This window comes from Schistocerca piceifrons, chromosome 3 (genome assembly GCF_021461385.2).
Source record: "Schistocerca piceifrons isolate TAMUIC-IGC-003096 chromosome 3, iqSchPice1.1, whole genome shotgun sequence".
Classification (NCBI taxonomy): Eukaryota; Metazoa; Arthropoda; class Insecta; order Orthoptera; family Acrididae; genus Schistocerca; species Schistocerca piceifrons.
The window spans coordinates 695,911,309-695,930,316 of NC_060140.1; positions in this window are offsets into that span (position 1 = coordinate 695,911,309).

The window sequence follows — 19,008 nt, forward strand, 5'->3', positions numbered from 1 at the left end:
TGCGCGTTCGGATACCAATGATGGAGTACAGAGAATTGTGTCTCCGAGGAAAAGCCCGCCGTGCTCTAGCCCAGTGCCAGAGTGCGGACCTAATAATGCGTACGCAGAAAAAGCGAGTAATAGCTCGAATAATTGCATCCCAGTTAGGAGAGTGAATGCTGAATGCCATTTCCACTGTGATACAGAGGTAGCAGATCACAGTTATCCGCAAGATAGATTAGGACACTCAGCAGAAGTGCGAGTATCGGAAACGAGTGACAACATCAATGAGAGGATCGGACAGGATTTTGATCACAATCACTTCCTGTCGATACTAAATTTCCAGATGTTCAAAGATAATGGAGGGACGGCCAAGAGCTGGGTGATGCAGTTCTCAAATTCATTACCATCATCATGGTCAAGCCAGGCAAAATCAGAAATCATGTGTGGACGCATAGAAGACGAAGCCGCGGAAAAGATGCGGGGTGTGGCAGCGACGTGTCAGACTTATCAGGAATTTGTTGATGCGTTCCTGCGGATCTACTGGTCAAAGGAAACGCAAGACAGGATTAAAGAGGAAATAATCTTTTGTCCTGAACTGGAAGTATCCTGGCAAAGGAGCGTAACCAAATTTTTTGATGATATACTCAAGAAGAATCAATGTTTAGATAGCCCATATAGCAAGAGAGAAATCATCAAATTTTGTTTTTCCAAATTGCCAGTTAGGTACCAACAGACACTGACATAGACGCATTCAAGAGTCTATTGCGTGAACTGGAATGAGTCTTTGACAAACAAGACGTAAAGGACAGGAAGAAGGGGCACAATAATAATCGCAATGGTCATTTAGGAAATCAGGGTTACGGAAATCAACGTTACGCTAATCAAGGTTATGGAAATCAGGGACACACAAACCAGAACATCAGGGAACAGTGTCACGCTAGACAAGGAATCTGGGACAGGAGGAATAAAGAACGGCAAAGCGACCGTAATTGGAGAGAGCGAAACCAAGGACAACAGGGGAGCCTGGAGATTGAAACGAGACCTGCAAATCCTAATGCATGTCAGAGGACGGGGAGCTTAACAAGGGATTGACGCCAGACTAGTGCGAACACAGGCCACCGGAATTTCGCACGTAATCTCGGACCTGGCCAACTAAGGATGATAAATTACGAAAATTTATCAGAAATACTGCTTGAAGAACATAAAACAACTCCTCGACAGGATCGGCAGCCTATGATCACAGTAGCAATAGCTGAAAAGAGTGTGAGTGCAATCATAGATAGTGGAAGCTACATAACGGCACTATCTGAGGCAGCGTACAAGATGTGCTCTCAGGAAGTGGGTTGGCCTGTTCTATCGGTTAAGAAAACCAAAATAAAAGGCACATTAGCGGGTAAGTGTACGGAGGTTACCTAGTAAACAAGACTGGAATTCTCCTGCTGAGGACACAAAATAGAGACTAACTTCTGGATCTTGCCAAATCTGGCGATTTACATGATAATAGGAACGGACTTCCTAAATGAGCATGAAGTGGTAGTTGATCTAGGACGAGGTGAAGTGGTTCCGAGGAAAGGGAATCCCGTCCACATTAAGTTCGGCGACCCGTTGATCCCAGCTCAACTACCGTCTAACTGTGTACGAATAAACTACGCGTGTCAGAACGACAGCAAGGAAGAACAGGTCGACGTTGCGGGTAGGGGAGAGCACACAAATGAGAATGAAGTCTTAATGGCAGAAATAAAGGAGAAAATAGGAGAAAAAGTTGAAGCAATTAAGAATATAAGGTCCGACTAGCGCAAAGAACTTCCTGAATTACTAGTAGAACATGCGGAGGTCGTCATTCCCAAGACAGGATCAATAAAGAACTTCCAGTATGAATTCCGTGTGCGTCCACACAACCAGTTTCGTGTACCACCCAATACAATCCCCATGGCATATCGACAGAAAGTAGGAGCTAAAATTACGCGAATGCTGAGTGAAGGAGTAATATAACCTATGGCCTCAGTCTATAATAACCCGTTAAGAGTCGTCGATAAGGCAGATGGTAGTATTCGTTTAGTCTTGGACTCGCGACAAATTAATAACATAATACACTCCTGGAAATTGAAATAAGAACACCGTGAATTCATTGTCCCAGGAAGGGGAAACTTTATTGACACATTCCTGGGGTCAGATACATCACATGATCACACTGACAGAACCACAGGCACATAGACACAGGCAACAGAGCATGCACAATGTCGGCACTAGTACAGTGTATATCCACCTTTCGCAGCAATGCAGGCTGCTATTCTCCCATGGAGACGATCGTAGAGATGCTGGATGTAGTCCTGTGGAACGGCTTGCCATGCCATTTCCACCTGGCGCCTCAGTTGGACCAGCGTTCGTGCTGGACATGCAGACCGCGTGAGACGACGCTTCATCCAGTCCCAAACATGCTCAATGGGGGCAGATCCGGAGATCTTGCTGGCCAGGGTAGTTGACTTACACCTTCTAGAGCACGTTGGGTGGCACGGGATACATGCGGACGTGCATTGTCCTGTTGGAACAGCAAGTTCCCTTGCCGGTCTAGGAATGGTAGAACGATGGGTTCGATGACGGTTTGGATGTGCCGGGCACTATTCAGTGTCCCCTCGACGATCACCAGTGGTGTAGGGCCAGTGTAGGAGATCGCTCCCCACACCATGATGCCGGGTGTTGGCCCTGTGTGCCTCGGTCGTATGCAGTCCTGATTGTGGCGCTCACCTGCACGGCGCCAAACACGCATACGACCATCATTGGCACCAAGGCAGAAGCGACTCTCATCGCTGAAGACGACACGTCTCCATTCGTCCCTCCATTCACGCCTGTCGCGACACCACTGGAGGCGGGCTGCACGATGTTGGGGCGTGAGCGGAAGACGGCCTAACGGTGTGCGGGACCGTAGCCCAACTTCATGGAGACGGTTGCGAATGGTCCTCGCCGATACCCCAGGAGCAACAGTGACCCTAATTTGCTGGGAAGTGGCGGTGCGGTCCCCTACGGCACTGCGTAGGATCCTACGTGCACCTTCCGCCGACCACTGGCGACAACATCGATGAACTGTGGAGACCTCACGCCCCACGTGTTGAGCAATTCGGCGGTACGTCCACCCGGCCTCCCGCATGCCCACTATACGCCCTCGCTCAAAGTCCGTCAACTGCACATACGGTTCACGTCCACGCTGTCGCGGCATGCTACCAGTGTTAAAGACTGCGATGGAACTCCATATGCCACGGCAAACTGGCTGACACTGACGGCGGCGGTGCACAAATGCTGCGCAGCTAGCGCCATTCGACGGCCAACACCGCGGTTCCTGGTGTGTCCGCTGTGCCGTGCGTGTGATCATTGCTTGTACAGCCCTCTCGCAGTGTCCGGAGCAAGTATGGTGGGTCTGACACACCGGTGTCAATGTGTTCTTTTTTCCATTTCCAGGAGTGTAGAACCCGAAACAGACAGACCAGTAAGATTAGAGGAACTCTTACAAAACTTCCATGGAATATCAATCTTCTCATCGGTGGATCTGAAATCGAGGTCTTGGCAAATTGAGCTGCACCCAAATTGCAGACAGTACACAGCCTTTTTAGCACTTGGAAGATGTCACCGGATTCGTCGTGTACCATTTGATTTGAACATTTCGTCTGCCGTATTCGTTCGGGTGCTGACGGCGATAATTTGAAACGTCATGTCACCAGCTACGTGGACGATTTGCTGATGGCGGAGAAATCTTTGGGGGATCACAATGCGGTCCTCAGTGAACTCCTAGCGACATTCAAGGAATACGGAGTGACTATCAATATAAAAAATGGAATTTTGGGACGTCCTTTTTCAAATTCCTAGGCCATATCATCACCAGTGAAGGCATTGCGCCAAATCCCGAAAAGATCGAAGCGATTGAAAAGTTTCCCATTCCTACGACAAAGAAGCAGTTAAGGGGGTTCTTAGGGATCATAAATTTTTACAGCCGCTTCATACATGTCAAAACTCAGAACAATCCTAGGTTGCACCAACTTACAGGAAAAAAGATTGCTTGGGAATGGGATGAGGCGGCCGAATCCGAATGGAAAGCATTAAAATTCGCAATATTACAAGCACCCACCCTATCACACCCTAATTTAGCAGAAGAGCTTTGCATAGTAACGAACAGTTCATACTCAGGCTTGGGTGTTACGTTGTTTCAAGAGTACATAAATGAAGGGAACAGGGTGTGGAAGACGACTGCGTTTGGTAGCAGAGTACTAGCCAAGAGTGAAGGGAATTTAACAGAGTTAGAGGCGCTTGCTATTGGATGGTACCATTTGTATGGTCGCAAGACGAGGGTCTACACAGACCACAAGGCACTCCTGTTCCTGATGACTGCAAAGCTTAATCACAGGCGGCTCATTAGGTGGGCATCATAATTGCAGCAGTTCAACTTTTCGGTAGAACATATCCCCGGCAGTCAGAACATTATTGCAGACGCCTTATCACGGTCACTGGTCGGATTTGACAACAACATGAAAAAAGATCTGGAGGTAAATCACTACTGCCTTTTCGATATGCAAAAAACAGCCTTGAGAATTTTATTGCCTGTAGTATGCAGGACATCAAGAAGGAGCAAGACAAGAGCCCTACCCTGGTTTTCTTGAAACAGAAATGGAAAGACAGAAGACACGTCATCGTCAGACCTCTCGCGGAAAGGCATAATCTGCCACAGAAATAATGTTAATGACACTGAATGGGGTGTATGCATCCCTGAACACCTAATAAACAAGGTTATATGGCATACTCACCTCAGCTACGGACACTTCGGACTACGCAAGTGCAATCTCAAGCTAAGGACCATGTGTTACTTTCGAAACATGGAGCGTCGACTTCGGAGGGTACTATCGGTGTGTAAAGATTACCAAAGGGCTAAGCACATCACTGTGAGCATGCAGGCACCATTATACTGAATCGTACCGACCAAATTAAGACAATTAGCGGCAACGGATCCCTTTACGGCAGTGAAGAGGGCGACGGGACGAACTGTATCACAAGCCCCACAGGTTGGTCATAACGGGCCACAGTTTAAGTCAAGAACATACAAGGAGACGTTTCGACAACGTAAAATTGATCCCATTTTTATATCATCACACGATCCGAGTTCGAATGCTGCAGAACGGGTCATTAAGGAACTCGGAAACTTGTGTCGGTTGTACTGCAACAAACAGCACACGACATGGGAAGTTTTCGTTAAAGACTTACAGCAAGTGATCAATGAGGCATCCCATGAGGTAACAAAATTTGCACCCATTACAGTACTGAAAAACCGAATTCCTAAGCACTTGATAACCGACATCGTAAACTTCCCACCGCCTGCTACGGTCGCAGGTTCGAATCCTGCCTCGGGCATGGATGTGTGTGATGTCCTTAGCTTAGTTAGGTTTAAGTAGTTTTAAGTTCTAGGGGACTGATGACCACAGCAGTTGAGTCCCATACTGCTCAGAGCCATTTGAACCATTTTGAAACTTCCCACCAAGGGCGCGGACGCAGCACCGAGCCGTAGTGGATTTGGCTCTCAAGCAGATACAGACTGCAGCAGAGGTCAGGAAGGGACGTGCTGACAGGGGAGCTCGTGTACGATATTTCCAAATTGGACCAAGGGTGCTCGTGAAATCCTTCCGACCTTCGAACAAACAAAAAAATGAAATGCCAAAAATTCTTTTCCGTTTACAACGGCCCACACCGTATAAGGAGAGCAGCTCACCACAACGCTAATGAATTGGAGACGCTGAAAGGAAAGAAGTCCAATAGGACTCTACCACATCTCTCACAAAAAGGAGTTCGTGGAGTAATAGTAGTTTAAGTGGTGTACATAGTAGAATAGGCAAATATATGAACCTTTCCTCGGGTAACAATGATTATTACATTAAGAGATTAAGACTGTTAAAGTATCAACAAGCTGCGTTGTCTTGCAACAGAATTTACTGCTGCTATCCTTTTGATTTATGTTCGCGACTTCCAGTGTCGATAGAGTAGGATGCACTACCATTCCATGAGCAATGTTTTTGTCCTTTCCTGTCTGGTGTCCATGTTGAGGGATAATGATGAGTGAGCAGATGTCCCACAAACGGGCACAAACAAGAACGTGCGCATAGAAGCGTTCTTGGAAGTCGTGATACGCTTCGTAGCGGCAACAACCACTTCGCGAGACGTTCATATCAATGTTTGCAGGTACGCGCCAGTGCACTGCAAGATTGTTGTATATTGCGTGATTTCGACGATGGATGTGGGCAGTATTTTTCACAGTGGTGCGCCATCATCGTTGTCTTGTTATTAGGGTTGAACCTGTGAGCGTTTGACTCCAAATGTGCCCTAGATGGTAGAAATGCGGGCAAGAAGGCTACCATGCTAATGTGCTGGTAGGAGATTTAGCGTGTTGCTCGTGACTGTCACAGATGAATAAACAAGGAATTATACTTGGAGATTCGTGACAAACTGTGTACCAGGCGTGTGGTGGGCGACTGTATCCTCAACAGGCACCAGCCCTGGCTTGGTCATATTACATTGCCCCTGGAAATGTGCACTTCGATCGCTAAAACCGCATCACATAACAACAAGAGAGAAGGAAGCTGCAACCCAGTCTCTCGAGTTTCAATGAGTCGTAGTGAGAACTCGGAGGCCCTGTCGTACGACGCGCACATCACTTTCGTCGTCAATAGCAGTGAGACATCTCAGTGTGATTGGAATTAGGTAAAGGGTACTGTATTAGGTAATAAATGTACCATATGCTAAGTTAAACTTTAGGATTAAGCAATAACCAGACACTTAACAATGTGTCGGTTTACTACCACAAGTAGGAATGTTTGGCGCAAGCCAGTTGGAATTGTATTTTTCAGGCCACCAAACCACAGACCCGAGATGGAGGGACGACGGGCGAGCAAAGGTAGAATAGTTGCATGTTCTGTATAGCTCAGTAAACTTCAACCTGCGTAATTACATAATGTATTAAAAGACGTAGGTTGTAAATCGTCAGCAAAGGGTAGTTAATACTTGAGCATGTCTACTGTCGATCTACATAAGCAATATTAATGTTAATGCGGGCCCGCATATTTAGTTGCTTATCCCATACATAATATCAGTTGTCACCATGTACAGTAGTGAGCTCGATCTCTACACAAATAACAGGATGGTTACACTATTTCCATGTCTACATTAGACACAGGAAGATTTTTGTTATAATAACAGCCATAGATTTATAACTATAAATTGAAATAAGAGTGTCTGAAGTAACAGACCGTCATTGTTTCGGTATGTAAATTTATTGTAACATAGAAGGTCGTGGGAAAAAGTTTATCGTAGATATGGCAAGCGAAGAGTAGTCCTAAAATCGTATACTGGTGAAGAAATGGTGTGCAGCAAGGGAATGTAATATAGGTAACTAAGTTGTTTTAGCCATATTTTTTAATGTTCTGTGTAGTCTGCAAAATGATTTCGTAAAACTTATTTTTTATTTTTTGTCTGGTGCTGCGAACTGGGCCTTGGTCGCCGTTCGGTAACTGTCATCGTTGACATAAATGCCAGCCTATGTGCAATGACAATGGGGAGCGCTATAGGCATACAAATCAGTGATGTTCGTTAACACCGTGACTGAGTGACTTTTTTTGATAATGAGTGAAAGTAATAAGCTACACTCAACTTAAAATAATGGCCCGCATCCACTAATGTGCAAAGGTCGCAACTGTTTTTCCTTGTTTACCAAGGACTTTCTTTACTTTAGGAGTGGCTTATAATCACTAGACTAGACTGATGACGTAATAACTGCGACTCGATACATTAATAGCCCACCATGTTACATGACGTCGCCATCACAAATTTTTCAATAGTTTCTTCATAATTAATAAAAATTTTTCTTTTCGGCAGAAGGGGTGCGTGACAAACAAAAGTTTGGGAACCTCTGGATTAGGCAGTGGTCAACACTCGCCGGGCCACAAGCGAAGGTGAGGCTGGCCGTTGACACTGACACGCGACCAGCGCGCGACATCCAGTGAGCTCTCTGAACGCGGCAGCCGTCTGAAGGGAATCCCTGCAGCAGACCACGTTGTCGTGAAGACACGAGGAGGTCACGTACGGTGACAGAACCTGCTCCACATGTGTCTCAGGACAGGAAGGGACGCAGTATCCTTACCTGTTTGAGTTTTTACAACTCACTAGCTTTGGCCGATCTACATACACAGAGCAGTATTGTGCCACAAACTCTAATAAATGATTTGTCACCTTTCTAACTTCTCCTCTCACTAAGAGAGCAGTTGTAGCAGTCGTCCACAAATGGACCGATCTATTGTTCCTAGTTTTGTCCTGTATGGATGACGTCTCACACTTGTGGAGTCACTCCACGTGCCATCATCCTTTGTCGAACTTCAATATTGGGAAACGTAAAGTACTGTCCATGGACAGCTGAGATCCTGTCTAGTGATGCATCCAAACTGATAAACTTCAGAGACAATTAATCGGCGTGGGGAGAGACTGTCACTATGCCTTTCTACCGTAGTGCCATGATCATATGTGTAGGTCTCGCTGCAATCTCAACAGTATACTGCAGATGCTCCAGCTGTGGCAACAACATAGCAACAACACAAGGCGTTTAACACTGTGTGACGTCAGTACAGTGACCCCATCCCAAAAGCCTCCCTCCGATGCTTAAGACATGGAACCAGGTGCAATTCATATGACTCAATAGACCAACCCCCTCAGAGAAACCAATGAAATTGTGAAGTGAAACGTACTTCGTCTATTTCTAACACCGTGATTAAGTGTCTCATTCTCACCACAGTCGTGAACAATGTGCAATGTGCAAGCACACCCCATGAACCTTTTTCTCAAATTTCTTTCTCTAGTGTTGTTTTTGTAATGTATGTTATATCTTGTATGTGTTTGCGTTTTTCATTGTAATTCTTACATAACTGTTAGAGTAGGGCACACAAAATACTAAGATCACCCATGGAATATTAACGTACAATTGTGTTACACTGAGGTCAACTACGTGTCACCATCAGATGTGTACTTATCTGTGCTATAAATAAATATTTCTTGCATCTATGTACATTTATGATACACGACAGCATGTTACACATGAACATAAACAGTGTACTTGGGATCACTTTGTTAAATATGACTCTTCTATGACACTGTTCTCTACACCTTGTTTTTGTATTCTGTATTTATTGTTAACACATGTGTGACACTAATATCGATGTACAGCGACACTACCATTCTCTGTGTGTATGCAAACAGTGTGCCTGAAGTCCCCATCAACTGAAGCAGATATCACCACATTCATTGTGAATGGACTATCAGTTTAGGGAACATTTTGAAAAGGCTTATTCTTGCTGCAGGGAAACAGAATGGATCGGGGGTCGTAATTAAATTCTCAAAGCTCACAAAGAGTGTGGTGTCACCGCCAGACACCACACTTGTTAGGTGGTAGCCTTTAAATCGGCCGCGGTCCGTTAGTATACGTCGGACCCGCGTGTCGCCACTGTCAGTGATTGCAGACCGAGCGCCACCACACGGAAGGTCTGTACAGCCGACTTTGCTAGCGATGCTACACTGACAAATACGCTCTCATTTGCCGAGACGATAGTTAGCATAGCCTTCAGCTACGTCATTTGCTACGATCTAGCAAGGCGCCATTACCAGTTTATATTGAGCATATTAATGTACCGTCAAGAGCGATGTACACCAATTATGGATTAAAGTTAAGTATTACAGCAACTGCGTCCGTTTTTCTAAGTTCTCATTTCCTTGTAATGTTCCAGACCTCACGCCAGTCTGCGTGTAATTAAACGCGTGCATTTCGGCCTCTAGCAACACGGTGTTGGCGCTTCTGCCAGCACAGCAAAGAGATTGTTAACTAGAATAGTATGATGTGTGATTGAGTTCAGGTTAGTTTGATCATTGAAATTGTTGTAACATCTAGGGCATTTAATTGTGGCGAATTCCAACACTGATTGTAAAAGGAAAAAAATAAAAAAATAACTGCTCCATATTTGGCTCACATTCCCAGGTCATATTTAGAGTGTGAATGTCTGTGAGAATCGGTGTTTGGAAGGGGCTCCCTCTGGGTATAGATATGTGATGTGAGTGTTTGATTTCCAGAATAAGAAGATGAAGTTGCTACATCATAATCAGTCCTCTCTCTATGAGCTGCATTATCTGTTGCAATAATTTTTATAGTGTGCAGCAGGTGGCATCAGTTTTCAAGATTGCTCTTGGGCGATTGACTCACTACCATGTTCCTAAGTGAGCCAACCCTTACCAATTACAATCTGAAATAGCATAGGGGCTATGAGGGTTGCATGCCTTTCCGATGCACACAGTGGCCTGCCCCCTCTCATGTTTACAGCAATCATGTTATTCTTAGTAATTCGATTTGGATAGGTATAGCCGAGAATGGTCATTACAATGCTAGCATTGAGAACTCGGAAGATATGAATGTTTTCCTCTCTAATTGTATGCTGTGAAGAGTTGCTATTCCTTCCGACTGTCGTCACCTGGGTGGTCCAGAAAGGCCGGAGGGTTCTGCTGGTCAAGAAAGGGTTATACGGGTTAGTGTGAGGGACTAGCTGAATGGAGTGGATGCTGCCCTGACGCCGACATTGTCAAAAGAGCGGGACGACACGCCCACAGTGGGTTCTGAGGTAGCGCCTGGGGTGAGATATTCCGATTCTTCGCGGAAATTCGGTAAACACACCTTCCGGCTACGAGCGAAGCGTGGGAACGACATGAGTTCCCAGGCAATTTTCACAGGAAAATTCCCGCGTTTTCTGTAAAAGATTACCTATGATTGGTTTGCTCAGAGAAAAGCTCCATGACGTAGCAAAATCGATGCAGAAATTGGCGCCAAGTATCTCCACTGGTGTAGTAGAAGTGCTTCGGCAATAGAGTGGAATTTTCCAACGCTTATCAAGTTGTTAATTGGCACATTTAACCGCGGACACTATGTGGGGGTGGTAATGTGCTGGGATCAGCTTGTACGGGTGCTCTGTGGGGCAGTCTCGTCTCGCCTTTCGGTCTGAGTAGGTTACAAGACTGAGCACTTGCTGCTCTTGACAGTCTGCCTTCCCTTGGCTGCCTAATGTACTTTCGTTTAATAGTACCTGTTTGACGAAGCTACTGAAATGTCGGCTTCAACTTAACTTTCCGAGTACAGTTGGCAATTGAGCGCTCTGCGTACAAATGGCCTATGTTGGGGCCAGAAAGTAAACAAAAAATTTCACAAATACCGCTTTCTGACAATACTGTGAAACGTCGGATTGATGATATGGGCGAAGACATACAAAGGCAATTAGTTACAGCCGTCAAACAATCGCAGTTTTTCGCAATACAATTAGACGAGAGTACCGATGTTGCTAATTGTTGCTAATTGTTGCCAACTACTAGCTTTCGTTCCCTATATAGAAAATGAAGCAATTAAAGAAGAGTTCCTGTTTTCTACAGCGTTGAAGTCAACTTTAAAAGCAACTCATATAATGGCAGCCGTCTCTGAATTCTTTTGTAAAAATGAGTTATCATGGCAGAAAGTGATAGGCGTATGCACAGACGGCGCCCCATCAATGCTTGGATGTCGCTCAGGATTCGTGCAGATGGTCACAGAAAAAAACCCTAGTGTTACTGCTATCCACTGTGTAATACACCGTCAAGCATTGGCAGCTAAGACACTTCCAAAGGAACTCAGTGATGTCTTGAAATTGTGCATCAAAATCGTGAATCATATTAAAAAGAGTGCTTTAAATTCCGGGTTTTTACGGCTCTTTGTGAAGACTTGAGAGCAGAGTATAAAACACTTATTTCATACAGAAGTACGCTGGCTCTCAAAAGGAAATATGCTAGGAAGATTATATGAACTTCCAGACGAAGTGATGCGGATTTTGGAAAATAACAAACAAACTGAATTGTATGTGGAATTTAGAAAGCCCGCCGGCTGGAGTGGCCATGCGGTTCTAGGCGCTACAGTCTGGAGCCGAGCGACCGCTACGGTCGCAGGTTCGAATCCTGCCTCGGGCATGGATGTGTGTGATGTCCTTAGGTTAGTTAGGTTTAATTAGTTCTATGTTCTAGGCGACTGAGGCATTTGGCAATTGAGCGCTCTGCGTAAAAATGGCCTATGTTGTCCGTCTTGAGCAGTTTTCACTAAAGTTGACTATATCGGAGTTACTGTGTGACTGCGCTTGTTAAAATCAATCTCTGTACCGTCAATGATTGTGTGGCGAGCTTTCTTCGTCTCCCTCACAGGCGCACTTGAACTGCTAGTCTAGAACAACCAGGCCAGGATAATTAGCGTTGGGTTATACTCGGGACATTATCTTCACCACTTCGGGACGTCGAAGCAACCAGCCATCGCCTCTGGTACGCCAGATCGTGTTCTTGCAGTAAAGAGCGCAGTCTGGTAATATACGTCCGCAGCACTGGCAGATTAGGGAATTTTGGTACGTGATAATCAGAGCTCAGCAGAGCGAGCCAGTTTCCATTCTTTCAATCTTGGTTGTGTCTTGGATTTTAACTGTCTGAGTTCTCACTACTGTTTCAGCGCAATAAATGTCTGGTTTACTCTGTGTTCTTCTTAAGATATGAATTTCAAGTAATTGGCTCCACATACCACTTGGTCATAAACGTCACAAGCTAGTTTATGGACAACTTCACAACAATTATCTGTGAATGAAATTGACGTATTGCAAATGTTTCATGTGTTTTTCATTTTGAATCAGTCAGAATAAATTTAATTGTTGTCTTGATCAGAACTTTCATTCTGTGGTTAGGCAGAGCAGCTCTTTCATCTGTCACGACATTAATTAAACTTTCCGCTGCCAAATTAATTTTTATCAAATTAAATTATTGCAGGTGCCAAACTTTTTTCTACTCCACTTGCAGTGTCGATTGTCGATTACAATGAGTTCGTGTTTCTTTTTTAATCCATGTACAACAGCAAAACGGGGGGGGGGGGGGGGCTTCGAGCATCATTTCCATGTGCAAGTTATGGCTGAATTTAGTGTTAAGCCCTGGCACCTCGCACGCTTTACTATCTTAGTCACTTACGAATCATTAAAATACTTATGTTAGTCTGCGCTACCACAGTAACACATGAAGTAACAAGACTATAGCTTCATTTTTTTCTTGTTCTTGTTCTTCGTATTTTTCCTTTCGTCTGCTTTTTCTTCTTCTCCCATACATTAGGCGTGTAGCTGATTAGGATTTCTACTTCTTATTGACCGTGTTAGTCCTTCCATTTCTCCTGCACCGCCGCAGTGTTCTATTTTTTTTAAAGTACCCCTACAGTAAATTACTATCGGATTTACAAGATTTGTTATGTAGTCTGACATGCTCTTTTATACCGCATATTTCGAATTCTGTCATCATTTTAGCGTTTATTTTCTTCCCTGCATGTAGCCACACTTTTACCCCTCCCTCACCTAGTTTTCTCAAAATTATCATTTGTGTTATCATATGCATTTTCCTTCATCGGAAGTACGTTTCCGTATTGTAGAGTACCAAAAACAATGATATTTTAAAATTTTACTGTAGTCTCTCTTTTTATTTTAGTTAACAAGTTTCTGCAAAAACACAAGCCTTCAGCTTCATAGGATATACTTCATCATTATAAGAACACGGGGTGGTTGGAAGTGGAAATAGTAAGTCGCAGCTACATTAGAGGACATTGGGAACAACACAGGAAGATAATATTTGATAAACGACAATTGAAGTGTTTGTGGAAGATGATGCCATACTGTGCTCGTCACTCGTAACTTGATGCCAGCAGGGCAATGAATATCTGACGATAATCGGCTGTGATGAGTGCGACCGGTCAAATAAATCAGATGATGCGCCGTCTCAGGCTGTATTCTGTAAATTGGAAAAGCAGAGGGGTTGTTACAAACACTGAGAAGTCTTTTAATTAGTCTCGGCATTTATTAATGCCATAGAGCTTTTTACCGCGATCTTGTTTTTCCTAATTGTCCTTTTTTATTAACCGCACTCCTACAAGTGCAAATAGCAGTCGTCCATGTCCGTAATTTGAAGGCCTTCATTAGCCGTAACATTGCAACTAATCGAAAGTTTGGAAAAAATCTTATCTTCAGATTGTACTCTAGTTTCGTAGCAAAAACTGTTAAATTCCGACTTCTTACACATAATGTCGCACACAGCTGGTCGATAGAATTACAGAGTTGTAAACGATCCATACGAAATAGATGAAAGCAAGTAGTGCGCTAACCACATATCAGATTTTCAGTGGCCGAGCGGTTCTAGGCGCTACAGTCTGGAACCGCGCGACCGCTACAGTCGCAGGTTCAAATCCTGCCTCGGGCATGGATGTGCGTGATGTCTTTAGGTTAGTTAGGTTTAAGTAGTTCTAAGTCCTAGGGGACTGATGACCTCAGATGTTAAGTCCCATAGTGCTGAGAGCCATTTGAACCATTTTTTTAGATTTTCAGTAATTATTGTGCAGACAAATGTACACATGCATCCAGACACTGCAAACAACTGTGAAGTGCATATAGAGGATACTTACCAGTTATTAGCGTTTCCGCCCATTCCATTCACGTATGAATCGCTGGAAGACAGACCGTCTAAATTCCGTTGTGCGAGCTGTAATCTATCTTATCTTGCCTTCGTGATCCCAATGAAAGCGATACACAGTTGTGGTAGTTCCGAGTTCCTAGATACAACATTTCAAGCTGTTTCTTGAGGCTTTGCTAGTAGGTTTTCTCAAGACAGATTGCGTTTATCTTTAGCTGTCGGCTAGTTCGCTTTCTCCGTTATTTCTACAGTATGTCTCTCTTCCACGGACCAAATAAACCTGTGACTATTCCTGCTACCCTTCTCCGTATACGTTCAATATCCCCAGTTAGACCTGTTTGGCGAGGGTCCCATACACTTGAGCAGTAGTCTAGGATAAGTCGCAAGAGTCATCTGTAATGAATCACCTTTATAGACTGATTGCATTTCCTGAGTACTCATCCTACAAACCTACCTACTGTATCTGTGACAGATTGTATATGATCGTTCCATTTTACAAACCTGCAAATTGTTACACCCACATATTCGTATGGATTGACCGATTCCAACTGCGACTCGCTAATACTATAGTTTATTTCTTCGTTTTCTGAAATGTACAGTTTTTCGTTTCTGATTACTTACAGCAAGTTGCTAATCTTTGCACCACTTTGAATTCAACAGAATATGTGCGCAGCTTTTTTCAGACAGTAGTTCGTTATGGATAACTGCATCATCTACGAAATGTTTAAGATTATTATTATTCAAAATTGTTGAGGCTTTCATGTCGGGTACGGCCTTTCTGCCATACATTCCCAGAGTGACGGACAGAATCGGCCGTATATTGCGCAGACATGGCGTAAAGACGATTTTCAAACCGACAAGGAAGATCAAAGAGTGTCTTAGATCGGCGAAGGAGAAAAGAGACCCACTTGCAATGTCGGGAATATACCGCATACCATGCACATGCGGAAAAGTTTATGTCGGAATTACTGGACGATCCATTAACACCAGGATCAAAGAGCATAAGCGACATTGCAGGTTGGGGCAGGTGGAGAAATCGGCCGTGGCAGAGCACGCACTGAATGAGACCGACCACGTAATAAAATTCGCCGACACGGAAGTTCTGGCTGTAGAGAACCACTATCACACGCGCTTGTTCAGAGAAGCTGTAGAAATACAAAAACACGCTAACAGTTTGAACAAGAAAGACGAAAGCCTTAAGGAGGATTCACACTTAACGGAGCGTCACCGTCACGTTTTGGACCGTCGACGGTCAGAGAAATTTCTGAGCATTCACACTAGACGGCACGTCAACGTCGACACAACGTCGTGTGATGGTTCATAATACACTCGCCAGAGGCGCTTTTGTAGTCTATTGGTTTATTATCGGCATAGTTTCGGATCTTCATAAAATGCCAAAATTTAATCTGAAGCAACTTGCAATGATTGCAATTGCCCTTGATGAAGAGGAAGAAGAACGGTGACCGAAAAGAGTGTGGGTCCTTTACAAGGGGCTGGAAGAGGAGGAATCGTCCTTCTTCAAATATTTTAGAATGTCTAAACAACAAAAGCTGGTACTTTTTGCCGATGATACAAGTATAGCTATCCCTCCCAATAGACAAGAATTAACTGATGAAATTGCAAACAATGTTTTTCAGAAAATCATTAACTGGGCTCTCATTGAACTTTGACAAAATACAGTATATACAGTCCCACACAATAAAAGGAATGACACCATTAATAAATATAGACTTCGATCAGAAATCGGTAGCTAAGGTAGAATATTCAAATTTTCTAGGTGTATATATCGATGAGGGGTTGAACTGGAAAAAACACACTGAAGACCTGCTGAAAAGTTTGAGTTCAGCTACTTATGCTATTAGGGTCATTGCAAATTTTGGCGATATACATCTCAGTAAATTAGCTTACCGTGCTTATTTTCATTCTCTGCTTTCGTATGGCATCATATTCTGGGGTAACTCATCATTGAGTAAAAGAGTGTTCATTGCACAAAAGCATGTAATCAGAATAATTGCTGGAGCTCATCCAAGATCATCCTGCAGACACTTATTTAAAGAGCTAGGGATCTTCACTGTAGCCTCACAATATATATATTCACTTATGAAATTTGTTATTAACAATCCGAACGAAATCAAAAGCAATTGCAGTGTGCAAGGCTACAACACTAGGAGAAAGGATGATCTTCACTACTCAAGGTTAAATCTAACTTTGGCTCAGAAAGGGGTAAATTATGGTGCCACAAAAGTCTTTGGTCACTTACCTAATAGCATCAAAAGTCTGACAGATAACCATATAGCATTTAAAAGGAAATTAAAAGAATTTCTGAATGCAACTCCTACTCATTAGATGAATCTTTGGATATAGTAAGTGAGTAATTTCCCCACCCCCACAAAAAAAATAATTTAAGTTTCATGTAATATTTTGTGTAATGTAATATCTTTTATAGACAACTTTTATTAACCTGACACGTTCCACATCATTACGAAGTGTCATATTCATTATCTATGGAACAAGTACTAATCTAATCTCTCTAATCTACAGTTGGGTATGATTTGTAATTTCTTCTGTCACTAATTCATAATAGCTGAACTAATCCAAGATGGGAAAGAGTTGGTGTAACATACTCTGAGTCTGCAAAATGCATCCTAGTTGGCAAAATGAAAAGCAGATAACCTTATGATTTATAACTCATAAATGAAGACTTTTGAGGTTTTAGGAAAAAAGTTGTTACTAAAGAGCTTACCTGGATTCTTGTTTCACTTAGATGAAGAAAAAAATCACTTTCTTATTCCTGATAGAGTTATTACCGAAAAAGTTTCATATAAATTATCAGTAAGCTATTCATTCATTTACTATTATGCTGTTCTCCATAGGAAACATGTCTAATAGGATACACCAGATTTTGGCTGCCTACAACACTATTAAAATTTTAAATCTAAATAGTATAACCAGATAAGCTTCTGTTCTTTCATATGTAACAGTAGCGCTCATTCAGAACAGTAATTCATATCATAGTAAAATATTGGTTGTCACTGTAAGGGCTTAACATGATTAATAAGTATATATTCATCTCTCACCTCCTTCCTCCCCCCCCTCTCCCCACACTTAAGTCACCTCTGTCTTGGCTGCTTGGTTCTCTAAAATTCTAGTCATCAGCATAAATAAGTCACAAACACAACAAAAAATACTTTGGGTGTAACAGGTGATTGTTTACATTATTTGGTTGTTAAGACAGAACTACACTGTGAAGAGACTTTTTATTTAATCAACTTATACATAGAAGTGCTTCCAAACTGTGCTTCCCGCACTGTTCACGATGTATCACTATTACTATTTTCACACTCTTGATCCCTTTCTAGATCAGACACTATTCTGTAAATTTCGTCTTTAACTTGTATTTGCCGCAATGGGGACAATCTTTTTATACTGGCACATATCCCTGAAAGAAAACTGTCAATGTGATCTTCCTTTGGCTGTGTCGCTAGAATATAATTCATCATAGAAGCAGATGCAGAGTCTGTAGTTCTCCTCTTATTGCCACTTTGACTACGCTTTTGCATGACAGGCCTGCTTGTCTCTGACCTCAAATCACTGTTATTTTCAGTGTCCGGAATAGGTGATGACACCTCACTGTTTGATTCATCCTCTGAACAAATATCAACAGTTATGTTAGAAACTGTTTCCCGCTCCAGCACGTATGGGCGCAGGAAAGCCATAATCTCCTTATACTTCCATGGCTTCTTGGGTATGGCAGCTTGTCCACTCCTTGTTTTTTTAATAACACATTTTCTAAATTGGTCTCTCAGAGACACCCATCGTCGCTTGCATTCAGGGCCTGAAATGAGACAACATATACAGCTGTTAATATAGTGCATGGAGTAGTCTAACGCTTTTTCAAAAAATAATTAGGGACTTCCCAAACTTTTATAGGGGCCACAAACATGGTTTGCTTTCATTTATTTTTACAACAGCTTCCCAATAATATGAGGTACTTTTCATTTGCTATGCTGTTAATCAGCACATAGGCAATAGACACCATTTCTTGGAAATCATCCAGGTTTCTATAAAAACATACTTTTGTTCAAAAATTTTCATGAGTAAACACTCTCTACAAAATGTTCAATTACAGCCTACACAAAGGTGAAGAAACTTTGTAAGCCTTATCTAGTAATTTACAAAACTGCTAACAAACATATTTGTATCCTGTGATCTTTTTGTAGCTCCAAATATATAGGAGAATAAGGTAAGAGATTCTTTACGTACTAGGTACAAGGATGACTGTCCATTTATTTCCTTTTCACATGAATCAATGTAGTAAGTGATTGTGTATTCTGTCATCCCATTAAAAGGTTTTTTGGTAATTACCCAGTCACAATGTGTCTGTTTTACATAAAAGAAGTGTTGTTTCATTCTGATCAAACGTATAGAGCAATAACACTTTCGTAATTTAAAGAATGCGAGTGGCTCAAGTGA